The 14,352-nt window shown below is 42.2% G+C and overlaps 1 long non-coding RNA gene across 8 annotated transcripts in view; it reads left to right on the top strand.

Moving 5' to 3' along the window:
• Positions 1-14,352, top strand: part of LOC148224682 (uncharacterized) — a 128,644-nt gene that overhangs the window by 74,152 nt on the left and 40,140 nt on the right. The window contains exon 5 of one of the 8 annotated variants that reach the window (XR_015801192.1): positions 8,098-8,918. The exons of the other annotated variants lie outside the window; for them this stretch is intronic. This is a non-coding gene — a long non-coding RNA (uncharacterized LOC148224682). The remainder of the gene's footprint in view (positions 1-8,097; positions 8,919-14,352) is intronic. 8 annotated transcript variants of the gene reach the window in all.

Below are 14,352 nucleotides of genomic sequence, written 5' to 3' on the forward strand. Positions count from 1 at the left end.
GGCCTTCCTTTATTCAGAATAGCCTAACAGAACCTTTCCTGTAATTACTGCTATTATTAGAAAGAAAAATTAAGAAAGAAGTAATTAAAGAGCAAGGTGCAGTGAGAAAAGCCAGAATCCCAGGAACCAGAGACAATGTGGAAACGAAACAGTTACAAGCAAAACTGCAATGGATTTAATTGCTTTTTGAAGTCCAGTGCAAAGAATGGTCACACAGCATGCACCTCTCTAGATGTGCAGAGGCAGAGGATGATCTGTGCCAGGGGTGGGGGAGCACACTGTTGGTGCTGCTAAATTGCCTTCTGAGATAGCTGGCACTGCCTGGACGGTTCCCACCCAGCTTTTTTTCCTGGTACAGGAAGGGTAACTAGGGAATATTTGGATTCACCAGGGTTTGCAGGGACTGACTTGGTGGTCTCACACAGTGGTTCTCACGTAGCCTTGCAGTCTTGCTACATTGAGCAGAGTTTGGTTTCCTTCAGAATTTTTGCCTCTTAGTACTGGTGAGCTGTGGTTGAGATGCTGCTCTTGCCAGTGCTTGGCTCCCCAGCCATTTTCAGTGCCTCAGGATGCTAGTCTTAATATTGTTGAGGGCTTCCAAGGTGATTATTTTTTGCTGTTCCCTTTCCCTAAGGCTGAGATTTTCATTTGAGTTTTAGAATATCAGTTAACCCACATTTGTCAAATGTCAGTATCATTTCGAGTAATAACTCTTTTATGCATAATGAAAAAGCATGGGATAAACAGACTGGGAAGAATGTAGGTATGGAGTCATCATTAGGAACTAAGTGATTAGGTTTGGGCAGAGAAATGTGACGATGTGAACATCCTATAACAGAGGAGGTAGACCTAAAATGGGGAAACATGAATATTTCACAGTCCCATCAGATGGAAAAAGTTGCCTCTCTGTGCTTTATGTTTTTTAACATTGCGCTGCTGAATAAAGCAATGTCGGCCTTCAGTCTTTCATTCTCATTGTTTGTTTCTGTTAAAGTTACTGAAAATGGAAAGGGAGCATTCCTTTTGAATTGAATGGCATGTTTTCTTGGAGCCAAAATAGTAGGAAAAAAGGAGTTTGTTTATTTATTTGTTCACTGATTTGGCAAGGAAAGTCCTCCAAGCATTTGAATTTTGGCTGAGATCAGGACTACTACAATGTTTTGTCTTTTTTCTTTTTCACGCTTATCTGCCAAACAGCAACAATCGCTCCCTACACAGGCCTGCTGGAAATGAGATGCAGAGACACAGAGTACCAAATGACTTGGTAAGGGAGAGTGTGATCGCATGATAGGACAGTTCTGACGGTGCTGACCGGGGGATGTGGCACAGTGATGGCACTTCAGCTGGAGACAGTAAGGCTGAGGTGTGTGGGAACAGTGTTGGGGCAAAGCCACTGCTCTCCCTCCTTCTCCCCAGAGACATTTCTTGAAGTCCCCCCCACACACCCTTCTGACTGCCTGGCGCCAGCTTCTCCAGCTGACTTACTCCACATGAAAAGGACAAACCCCCAGGAAACAAAAAAAACTGAAACAGGAATAATCCGGGCAACGCTTTCCATAAAGGATCGTGTGGACAAAGATGGGAAGCACATCTTTAGTGAATGATTCTGCAAAACTGTTGTCTTGAGTTTGAGTTGCCAATTTGAATAAACTTATTTTTCTTGTTGTGAGACAGAACCAGGAGCAAAAGAGCAAGGCAGGCTTAAAACTTGAGAGAGTATAAAAGAAAATTTATTAACTACACAAACAAAAAGAGAGAGAAAAAAAAATTCAGAATAAGATTTTTTTAGGTCACTCCTTCCCTCCCTCTCCCAATCTTCATAACAACAAAACAAACATATAACAAATACTTCGGTCAGTGCCCAATTTAGTCTTTCTCAGTTCACTTCTGGAGAGAGAAGCTTCTTCTTGTTGAAGTTGTAGGGATTTTTCCCACAAGAAGGAAAAAACCAGTTCTCTTGTGGTTTTATCTTTCACGATTTGCATCCGCCCGGGAACCTGCAACCGTGACGCTCCTCCCAACTCTACAACCGTCCCAAAGTTGTAGATGTGGGCCGTGTCTGCTCCATGGGGTATTACTTTTAAGAATGAAATGTTCAACCACAAAGATTCTCTCTGTCTCCTTTCTCTCTGCTCAGGCTTCATCTCAGAAAACCAAAATCCCCTTCTTTTTCTCAGGGTAGAAATTCTCAACACAGGTGCTTTTTAGTCAAATCATCTATTAAATGGAACATTTCCATCCCCCCATGTCTCTTTCTATGGTTTATAGGAATATTCAGTACATCAGTTCATTCCTACAATTTCACAAAAAGATTTTCAGCCATTTCAGCATCTTCTCATTCTCCTTCCATCTTAAAAACTTAGCTCTTACATCACTGACTTCAGAAATCTTCTTATTCTCTTTCATATTCAAAGGAAAGGCTGGAGGCTTTGCAAATCTTATCTGAGCACTAAAGAGTTAAAGTTTAGCACAACTACAAGAGTTGGGCCAGGCTCAGGCCGAGCTGGGAGGCAGCTGAGGTATCAATCAGCCTTTCTGGGGCTGGGCTGCAGCCCCACACTGCTCATGGCCACCCGGGCAGGCCCGGCCCGTCCGGCAGCAGCAAGAGTCGGCCTCCCCCCACGCCAGAGCCGCAGGCCCGTGGAGGAGGAAGCCGTGAAGGTCTCATCACACAACTTTTTCTCCCCCCGGCCATCGGGTCCCCTCGTTGGCAAACGGGGCCCAAGCGGCCTCCCGAGCCTCCCCCCCCGCATGGGGGAGGGGGAAGCTCGGGTTGGTGTTACCTGCTCAGCCGCCGGAAAGAAAAAGAGCCTCAGTTCCGGATTACCTTCCTCAAAATGTGTGTGCACGGAGCGAACTAACTTTCTCTAATTGGCTGTTGCAGGTATCCCAACCCCCACAGAGGAAATTCTCTTAGACAAAATCTCTCTCTGAGTCTCTTCTTCCCAAGTCAACCTATCACAACTGTGAGAAGAATATTTTCTCTGGGCGTTCCCTTAGGCTCCTGTGTTTAAATAGCATAATCTTAAATCAAGCTAATGTTAGAAGTAGAACAGACAATAGGGAGTGAAGGCAGGAAACTCTGGCTGAAGCTAGATCCTAATTTCATGTATTCCCTCCTATTCCAGATAACACATTTGCTTGACCAATAACCATTTTAAGTTGGGGCTTTTGATAAGCCAGTGTTCTAGGACCTGGAATTTCCCAAGATTTTCTGTTTCACAGAATAGCTCTTTTGCAAATAGTCCAGAGGAACTGATTCAATATTTATATCATTACCTGTATCTATAGCATTACATTAGGAAAAATTTAAAAGTCAGCATTTTGTATTGTAAAACTGTCTGGTGCTCATGACATCAAGAGTTGCAGATGGGCAAGCTGATGGATTTTTTTACCTGTCTGCTGTGTATAGAAGAGCTCATTTGGGGGTTTAGTGGAGAGAAAGATTTCATGAATGATTGCTGAAAACAGAAGTAAAAGCTGGGAATTATTTGGAGTGGAGGAAAAGAGCAGAGGGGAGGATGGTAACCTCTCATTTGTAACTTTGGAGATCTCTGCAATTACCTTGTGAGATATGTTTTCCCCTAATAATTTGCTTGTGCTGTGGTTTTTCTCCCAAGCAATATGAGGCATGTGTAAAATTCTTACAATCAAATGTGAAATACCACTGCTGGAAAGATAATGGTTTGACAACAGCCAAGCTGTCCCTGGCTGCCATCACCTTGCGTATTACTCAAGGAGGTGTCTGAAACTATGGAAGATTCAATGGAAAATGTAATTCCAATTATATAATTAATATTTTCCTTTGTATTTTTCTTAAAAGAAAAAAAAAAGGAAAAGTCTCAAAAGGTATTTTTCCTGTTTGTACTGAAAACACTTTTGTGCTTGATGAAAGCTCTTTTTTTATATAGTGAGCCTCTAGGGAAAAAAGCCAAACCCAAACCCTAGCAATTCATATTGTTATAAAAATGTTTCCAGAGAAAAATACAATTGCTTCTGACTAGCTTTAGTTTTCATGGTTTTTTTTATTAAAATCTCCATCTCCTTGCATTCCTGCTGCTTATTTGACAGTCTCTGCTTGTCTTTCTTATACTCACTTGCCACCATTTCAGAATCTCTCTTTGTACTCCACACTTCCTATTTTTAATTGGAATTTTCTTCTTTCCAATTCCTTCACCTTTTTTGTAGCAGACTACTTAGGTAATAGTTGATCCTAATAGTATCTGATTTGGAGCTGAACTTTAGACCCACAGTATATCTGAGTTGTTTTGAAGTAGCTAAAAAGTATTAGAAATAAAAAAAGTAGACATGAGACATTGCTGAATATTTTTACCTGATTTGTGTAAGTGGAAAGGGGATGCAACACCACCAGCTAAAATAGAGTTCATATTCTCTTCTCTCATAAGGAGTAGAAGTCGTTATATGGGAGAAATAATCTATTTTAATATATATTTATATATATGTGTATATATAAATATATATTTTTATATATTTATATTTATATATATGTTTATAATGAGTAATTTGCATTATACTTCTATTTTTCTGCCCAAAAATATATTGGTGAAACAACTTGAAAGATCACTGAATGGGAAAATAAAGGATGTGGTAATTAATCTTTGGAGGTCTCTAGTCAGTCAGTATGTCCATGGTCAGAGATCACACCACATCTTTCTGGGTACCTGCAGCAGCCTGAAGGGACGCAGGGGAACCCAGCTTGGTTTGCACATGGGATCTGGATAGAAAGACTGAATCATAGAATGGCTTGTGTGGGAAGGATCCTTAAAGATCATCTTGTTCTGACGCCACTGCCATGGACAGGGACACCTTCCACTAGGCCAGGGTACTCAAAACCCCATCCAACCTGGCTATGAACACTTCCAGGGATGGGGCACTGGTCATGAAGCTGCACTGGGCTAAGCCTTGGCCTTCTCCATCCCTCAGCTTGAAGCATATCAGAGGAGCATTACCAATTTCAACCTCTCTCTACTTCATAAGTGTCATTCAGGTTTAGACTAAACAGATGCAGCTCACATGATTCCATGCAATAATCTCCAGAAAGAAAAGATGTGAAGAAATACGCTCACTGATCCTGTCAAGGTGGTGTAAGGAAAGCAACTTTGGAGCTTTTGTTGCTTTCTGTAGGCCAAGCAGAAGGACAGAACCCAGGAAGGGTGGATGCTTGGAATGCTGCTGGCATCAGACAACCATGGGCCTCTCACAGTGTGAGTGCAAGTCTAGTGCTGTCTCTTGTTCAGGTGGTCACAGGAAAATGAAGTCATATTCTCATATCACCCATTAAGGCAGAGCTCTGTAGCTCCACAGGCTCTCAGGGGGTGGATGTGCTGCTGCCCAAAAAGCAGCACATTTTCTGCATGGAGCAGAAGACAACGAGGACAAGGTGAGGAGAGCAGGTGGCCCCAGCTCTTATGGACACCTACAGCAACCTCCATGAAGCCATGGGCCCTCCATTCAGGGTGGCTGAAACAGATTTACCATGTGGACATCTGTGACTTTACATCCAACTGAAACAACTTCAGCACACTCTGGAAAAAATTGGCCTTGTCAAAGTTCAGTAACAGAGGAGAGATTTATTAGTCTGGCCACCTTCTTCTCTTTGGATATAATTTATATCTACTCTCCCAATCAGAAGTAATAACCAAATTATATATGTTGAAAATGGTGAGGTCTAGAAGTGCATAAAACCTCTGAAATGAAACTTGAAATGGAGTGAAATTTGACTTGTTTCAGCTGTTGGTACAAGCCTAAAACTCAGGTAGGGCTCATTAGGAAGTGAATCTGACCTTTCTGACTGAACCCAAGGCTGATTTTATGTCTGATCCATAGAGAACATATTTTTTATTTCTTTTTTTTCCCTTTTTTCGCCTACATGAAATCTCACTGATTATGACTGGAAGCTCCTAAGTTTGTTCAAATCCAAAGTTCAAAGCAAGTTCAAAGTACAGGAAGCATGTAGCCATGAAAATGGAAATAGTTGAGTTTTAAATCCGTGAGATCAGAACAGCTGTAATTTGCACTTTGCTGAAGCTGCCTGAGTCAGAAAGCTCTGAAAAGATGAGAGTTAAATCCTGATGAATAGAAAAGAAAGAAGGAGGCCCTGGTTTTGCCCTTGATCTTTGATGAAGGTATCTGTCTTTCCTAAATGGTTTTCCAATGAAACAGATGAAACTTACCCACTAAATATTTGGATAGAGCCTGCCATGCAATACACTAGAAATAGGTAAATCAGTGCATACTAGAAGAGAAATAACATCTTGCCTCTTTAGCCTTTAAGTAGAAGTGTGATAGGGGCTAGGAGAGGTCTAGCTCCATGGAATTGGGTTACTCAGGAACTGTTATCTCAGTAGAAGTCTAAGCAACAGTTTACAATCTGCTGTATGAAGGAGGCTCATACTAAGGAGTGGTAAAGAAATGAAGCCTTAGCCTTGCTAAGCTCTGAAGATAAAAGCAGAAAAAGTTTTGCTAGAGGAAGTGAGTAAAACAGGCATGTGTTTGGGGAAGACTGCTTTTGTTTGGGGAAATTTTAAGAACAAACAACTGGAGAAAGACAAATCCTACAATTCCTTTTCCTTCTTTCCTGAAACAATTTTGTGTTTGTACATGCGTCCTAGGTTATAATGTAAAGATATGTCCAAAAGTATGTATTCTATCACCATCTATTAAAACCAGGCAGTCATCATTATCTTTTCCACAACCCATCCTTCCTCCTGGAGGATATCTTCTGTTAATGGGCCATTGAGTCCCACTGCATGACTGATAAAATTACATCATCCCATTGGGAGATGCTCCAGCCAGGGGGAGGAGCCAAGCCTTTCCTACCTAGATAAAAACTGAGATTTGGAACCCAAAGCAGCCTTTTTCCACTGGATTCCAGAGGAAAAACCGGACCTTTCCACATCATCACTGGACCTTTGGAGGAAAACGGCACCCTTCTACAGGACCACTGCTTCAACAGAACCACATCCGTCATCCAGGACTGCAGCCACCATTTATAGGGACTGCTACCAACACCCTGAGTGACAGGGTATCAGGTTGTATTCTGACTCTATCAGTGGTTTTCTTTTTTACTATTGCATGTATTTTTTTTTCTCTTTTTTTTCCTATTGGATTGTATTTCTGACTTGGAGTCTCTCACTGGTTTTGCTTTCAAACCAGTACAACACGATCTAGGAGTGAGAAAGAAATGGAGAAATGGACTGGGGGAGGATATAGCTCTGAAGGACAGAAAGATCCATCTTTATCATCATGCTTGAAGTCAATCCCAACATCAGGCATGGAGCCACATCCACCAACTGCCCTGCATCTTCCAGGGACACACAGCTGAACAAAAGGGCAGGATTTTAAAAGTTCTCATCATGTAGTTTAGCACAGGCTTGGAGCTGACTACCTGCAGCCATGGTTTTGTCATTATGGAACAGGACTGTAAGAGCTCATGTGACAGACTGCATTAGATTGCCATGACTTCCTGGGACTAGTGCCATCTGAATTTAAGAGACAAAGACAAATCAAAATTGCAGAAGGAGATCTTGCTTATTAAAATTTTTGTACATTTTGGTGGTTAAATCAGGGTGTTTAATCCACAAGTTTTTCAGTCCCTCTTTTGTCTGACTGGATTACTCTCATCATAATGTAATTCTTGCAAGCAATTAGGCAGCGCTGCCTACAGCAGCAATACCTCATCCTCTCGAGGGATTAGAGGCAAAGAGGAAGTCACCATGGTCTCCTTGCACACTTCAGTATATATTTCTGTCCTCTGCAAGTCTCTCCAGCTCCTTGCTGGAGATACAGAAATCAACAGTCTCTCATGCTTTGATATAACACACTTGCTTTGTCTTTAGCTGTAACATGGAAAGCTTTGGGTGCTTTGAGGATTGTAGAAGAGAGGTATGAACACAAGTCAGAGAAAAGTTGTTTTCAGTACCCCTGGGGCAAAGGTTTTCTGACTGTAAACTGGTGTTACCACCAGTGTGAGCCACATGTCTGCTAAATGGTATGGGTGTTAGCCATACAGCATTTCCTTATTCTTCTAGTCCTGCTGGTAATTCAATCAGAGATGTGCTCTTTCTTCTGCCCCAGGAGCAGAGCATTCACCCTGGAATGAAGAGGAATAATTTTGGCTCTTCTGCTGCTTGTACCCTGCCTCCATTCCTTTCCTGCTGCTTCTGAACCCCCTGACCCTTTCATAGGCAGCTCAGCAGCCTGCTCCATCTTCCATTGAATTACAAATCTGGAGATGCTGCAGTGGGAGCAAGCCATCCATTTCAATCCTGTGTCCCTGTTGTCCTTCCCATGGGACCAGGACAGATCCTGAGGAAATGCAGCCAGCATTTGTTGACTGAGCATTCTGATGAGATTAACTTCTGGTTTAGCAAGAAACCAGTCATATGGTCCCAGCTGTGTTTGGGCCAGCCCAGGCTCAGTCACAAGACAGAACAAAATTTCTGGATCTCTGCATACGACTCATGAACAGTGACTCACCCTTCTGGCAGAACTGGAGAGGCAAACTTGCAAAGCTGAGTTGCCCATTAGGAAAAATGACACAAGAGCAGGCAGCCAATTTTGGACAACTTACCTACCTACCTACCCACCTACCTACCGAATGACAAGAACTCTTCTGACAGGAGCACCCTTCAGCAAATTGCCCTTCTGCTGAGGAGCCATGGAAGGTGGATGTACAGTGGGAGGAGCACCATGAGCTGCAGCGTGTGCTGCAGGCGATTACAGTGCCCTGATCCTAAGGAAACCAGCACGGACCACAGACACAGGGTCTGTGTCCTTACTTGGAGTGACTAATTTCCACTGACTGCCTGAGGTGAAGGGTCAGAGAGAGAGAGGTCAGAGTGGGCCACAGATCAGTGGAGACAGTACAAATCAAAAAGAAACCGTTGGCCTTACAGGTAAGTTGGTATTAGCAATTGTATCTATCTTTTTTTAGCTCCAGCTCTGCCTACCCTTTGCAGTAAACTGCTTTCCCTTGAGCACCTACAAAGGAGGCGGACACACTCATGAGATTTATACCTGACATCCCTCTGTGGTGACCCTGTGACAACAGGATTTCACTGCTGTGTCCCCAGAGCTGCTTTCATTCCTGGTGACTTCAGTGCCAAAAGTTTTAGCCTTTTTTAAGCCACGCAAGATATGCAATAAATTGCAACATGTTACTATGTTGGATATCTAGGGCACAGCTCTGCTCTGTGGTGTGCTGGGTGGCACATCAGCCCTGGTGTGGTCTGCTGGGTGCCCTGCATTCACCTTGTGTGAACCACCAATGCCCCCTTCAGCACACTTTGGTTACAGTGTCACTTGAAAACATTCCCCTTCATCATTGCTGCATCCCAAGGGTACTTGTTGCTGACTCTCAAGGACTAGGTGTGGAGAATACAGGGAAAAGGACTTCTCACTCTGTGTCTCACCTTTGGTGAACATATGTGTGTCTATGTTTCTCTTTCTTTCAGTGAAGATAACAAATGAACTCACAATCCCATTCCAAAATTAAGAGTTGCATGGTTACTTCTGTGCCATGTCTGCAGCCCTCACAGTGGCTGTCTTGAAAGCAATAGTTCAATTTTCAGCAGATTTGCAGTCTTTAAAATTAGGTTTGATTCCAAAACTGAGAAGAAGAAGGAGCTTTCTGGCTATTTCTTGACAGTGTTTTTGTCTCCAGCTGACCACTAGCTCAGTGAGACTAGAATGTCCTGATGGCATGGGAATATCAGGGAATGCAGGGCGTGACCTTGAGCCCACTCCTCCGTGTGGGTGGCTGCTCCTTGTCATGGTACTCATGACATGCTCTGTTTGGAAGCTGCAGGAAGGCAACGTGCTTCCTTGCTTTCCTTTTCGAGTTAGTGGTTCTTTCTGAGGACGTGGTAGCTCTTTCTCCCCTTCCCTCCTTTCAGGCGTGTTTGATTTGGAGTTTTCATAGGAGCTGTATGGGCTTTTCAAGTCATTTGGGCAAAGATTTATTGCTCTGGGAACAAAATTGTCACAGGGCTGCACATTTAGGGACTTTGATAGGGACCAGAAGTTGCAGGATTTGGCTTAGCAGGGGAAAGTGTTCTAGCTGTGGAGAAGATAATTGGTTGTAAAAAACATATGGCACATCTCTGTGTGAGTAAGGCAGCTGTTATGTTGACAAACTCAGCCTTGCTGACAGAATGGCTTTGGAGCATTTTACTGTACAGTGAATTATTTATCCTGTTGTATGTTTCCCTGTAGCTCCTATTAGAAGTTTTCATCTTCAATACCCCTCGTCTCACAACTGATGAGAAATAGTAAGATCAATATCCCACAAGCCATCAATGTCTCAGCAAGCCCACTTTTTTTTTGTTTGTTTTTTTTTTGTTTGTTTGTTTTTGTTTGTTTTTGGGGTTTTTGTTTGTTTGTTTTTGTTTTTGTTTTGGCTTAGCAACAGCCAACAAATCTCAGAAAGTTTCCTTGAAATACAGGAGAGAGAAATCTGTTTATAGTCCGTATGTTGTTACTTAGAATATTCATAGAGTCATAGAATAGTTTAGGTTAGAAAGGGACCTTTAAAGGTCATCTAGTCCAACCCTCTTGCAATAGGCAGGGACCTCTTCAACCAAATCAAGTTGCTCAGAGTCCTGTCAAATCAAGCCTTAAATGTTTGCAGAAACAAGGCATCTGCCACACCTCTGGGCAACCTGTTTCAGTGTTTCACCACTAATACCTGCTTTTTTTTGTTAGAATAATTGCTTCTACTTGAGCTGGAAAAAGCCCAGACTGTCCCAGGAAAAGGTGGCCTTGTGCCCAGGAATGTGATTGTTTCCATGGCAATAGATTAAGATGGGCTGTCTAAGGCCAAATCAGATCTCAGCAAGCGTCGAGAAAATCTGGGGTGTTGTTGCCCACTACAGTCTGCAAGTACAACACCATGGTTTCTGAGTCCCTTTGATGAGCTGTGAAATAGAAATGGACTGCAGCTTCCTAGGGATTTACATTCAAAAGGTGCTGCAGCACTGACTGATCTGGTCAATATTGCTTGAAAAAAAGTAAACCAGTGGTGAATTTACTGCTCAGAGTTGTGCTTTCACAAGGAAAGTAGGGTAGAACCAGTCCTTCAATCATGATAGCTCCTCTCTGTCCTCTCAGTCTGGTCATGACGTTCAGCATGGGAATGTGGGAAAAGGAGTTGTGGGATTATTCAGTCCCATATGCTTTGATACAGGGATTGAAAATTTAATCCTCTTACTGCATGTAGTTTTCTGCATAAGACTTAAGAGAAATTTGAGACAGAGGCATCAGGTTGGGAATGTCAGTCTGTTTGCTTTAGACTTCTCTGCTTTGGCCATTTGCAAATTGAAGTGGCTCCAATAATGGGCAGCCTCCAGCAAAATATCTGTGTGGTTTTTTTTGAGGAGCCTAACAGTAGGAATTGCTTATTTGGAAATATTTTAGCATGTTTGATGTAATCTATCTTCTTTTCTGACAGTAGGTTGTTGTGAGGAGGGATTCTCTGCATTGGAAGAGAACTATTTTTGAGAAGAAATCTTGTTCTAGCTTGACTACTTATTCAGTATCTAAGTGGATATTTATTTTCTTATTTGCACAGCTTCAGCCAGAAAAAGGTAACAAATCTGCTGCAATCTCTGGCTATGTCTTTCTTACTCATGACTTTAAGGAAAGTATGAGTTTAGAATCCCTTCCTAGACAGGCTGGTTCAATTGTTGCCCAGAAAGTAACTCCAAACTATGTATTGGCAGCTTGGGCTACTTTTGAACAACAACAACATCTTTTTTATGTAAATAATTTATGTGCCTAAAAATTTCCCTGTCATTCTTCCCCTCAGAATTGGTTTGTGGGGTTTTTTGGTTTTTTGGGGGGTTTTGTTGTTAGGTTTTTTTTTTTATTAACTCCCTGTTCAGCAGACGATGTTTTGATTTAGGGAGAAATTATAGTTACTGCTTGATGACAGTTGAGACAGACATTATCGGGAACATCCCTGCATGTCTTACCAGCAGTTGGATATATTTGGCTGAGCTGATGCTGGATGACATTTTCCCTTCAGTGTGGTTGAGTGCTGGTGTCCTGCTGTGTGGTAGGACATAACCTAAAAACTGACACCTCAGCAATGGTAAGATTGCCTTGTCCATTTTTATGTTTTTATCATGTCCAGTTAAAAGCGGTAAGCAAGCACTGTGCAATCTTTTCTACAGCCACCTTCCGAAGTCCTACCATTAGGAGATACGGAAATTTAAAAGCTACAGATAAACTATAAAGTTGCATTGTTACCAGCAGTGAAACTATCAGAATCCTTTCTGAATGCATTTCTACTTTTTACCCAAACAACTGATTCTAAGAAGATATAAATGTATTTAAACACTACATGAAAGAACTAGTTCTACCTAACCCTGTCAGTTCAGATGATTCTTTATTGGTGAAATAACAATGAATTGCTCCTTAAGTACCCGTGGCTTGTAAAGTTTGTTGATAGTCATGTTGTTTAATCTTTAATTACTTTGTTCATAAGCTATTATTCAGGCTTTTGGTTAACACTGTGCTATTTTCATAGACTTGTTGATGGTCCCAGTTTAGCAGAGCCAGTATTTGTCTGCAAAATCACTCCTCAGTGGAACTGTAAGTATTGACCTCAAGATCCTCTCCAGGATCTTTCCGTGCCTCTTGCTATCAGTGTGTATCTGCACATGTCTTTTCCATTTGCTTTTCTTTTTGTGAGGAAGCAGGAGGCTGTCTCATTTCCCTGAAGAGCCAAGCACCCTTGTCAGCCACCATTACTCACAGTGACTATGGCACACAGATATGACAGCAAGGGAATCTCTCAGATTGACACCACTGTGTCTCATGGAAGAGGAAGTCCTCTTGAAGACCCCAGGAAGTAACATGAAATAGGAGCATAAGACATTTCATGCTGTTACTCCCATAAACCACTTCAAATTCAAATATAATGGCTCTTCAAACTCAAAATTATTATTTTATTTTTACTTAGACAATTTTGGCATAAAATTGTTTGCTTTGCCATAGTCAGTAAGGAAAACTCAAACTTTCTATTGAAACTTTTGATTATATTATTTTTCCATTTTTTTTTCTTTTCATTGAGGTTTTATATTCAAACACCTAACAGTAAATTTCTGATGTTGCTAAATTGAATCTCCAAGTAGGTGTCTACCTTCGCATATAAATTTCTTGCATATTGAATTGAAACCTTTGGGCAACTTCAGTGATAATGCTTTTATTTGTTTCCTTGCTCCACTGTCTGTCATAGCTGAAAGAAAAATACAGGTTAACAATGTCCAAAGCAGCCAAGTCCCCTCAGCCTAAGCTTTATCAAGGCCAGCTTTAAGCACAGCTAACGCAGGCAGTTGCCCAGGGCAGCAGAACAGTCACTGCTCCTCTGCCTTCTTTTATGTGTCAGAGCCACTGAGATGAGGCTGCTGCCAGGCACACAGGCCAAGGTGTGTGAGTCAGTGGCTGTGCCTGGGTGTGCACTGTCTCCCTGGGAGCAGTGACTGCTGCCCATCTTCCTCCTATTCCCCTGGCATCACCCTGAGGGTGGAGCTCTCCCAGCTCCAGTTCTGCCCTCTGCTTGCCATCCCCAGGCAGAGAGAGCCTGTCTGTTCTGCTTCTCCATAAGGTGGCAAAATTGAACTTTATTTACACCAACAAAGCGCTTTGAACTGTCTATGCAAGATGTTCTGCCTTATATTTATAAATGAAGATCAGGTTCTCCAGTCTCTCATATTCTTTGGAAAACATTACTACACAAAATATTCCTACCACTGGATTTTCTGTATCTACACATAGGTCATTTGAAGGGTTGTCAGACATAGCCTGGGTACCTTCAGAAAACAGTTATTTGCCTCTGCAGTTTTTTCCACTTGGATGCATGTGTGCATTTGTATGTTGTGTGTGTGACCGATGGGAGGAATATATATTGTACACATGTATTTGTGCGTGAAAGTGATTTTGACCAAGTCTGTGGTTATTTAATTGAGTCTGATGATGGTTTACATAGAAGGTTTAAAAGATAGATACTGGGTATATATTCTGAAGTTTATGGATAGACACTTCTATGTAGACAAAGGCGAGAAGGAGGCTCAGGAGCGACATTATCACTCTCTGCAACTACCTGAAAAGAGGTTGAGACCAGGTGAGGGTTTCCCTCTTCTACCAAGCTACTAGTGACAGGATGAGAGGACATAGTTAGGGGATGTTCAGGCTGGACATTAGGAGGAATTTCTTCACAGAAGGGGTGATTAGACATTGGAATAGACTGCCCAGGGAGGTGGTGGAGTCACCATCCCTGGAGGTTTTAAGGAAAGGCTGGATGTCGCATGCAGTGGTCCAGTTGACATG

This window comes from Sturnus vulgaris, chromosome 2 (genome assembly GCF_052056855.1).
Source record: "Sturnus vulgaris isolate bStuVul1 chromosome 2, bStuVul1.hap1, whole genome shotgun sequence".
NCBI lineage: Eukaryota > Metazoa > Chordata > Aves > Passeriformes > Sturnidae > Sturnus > Sturnus vulgaris.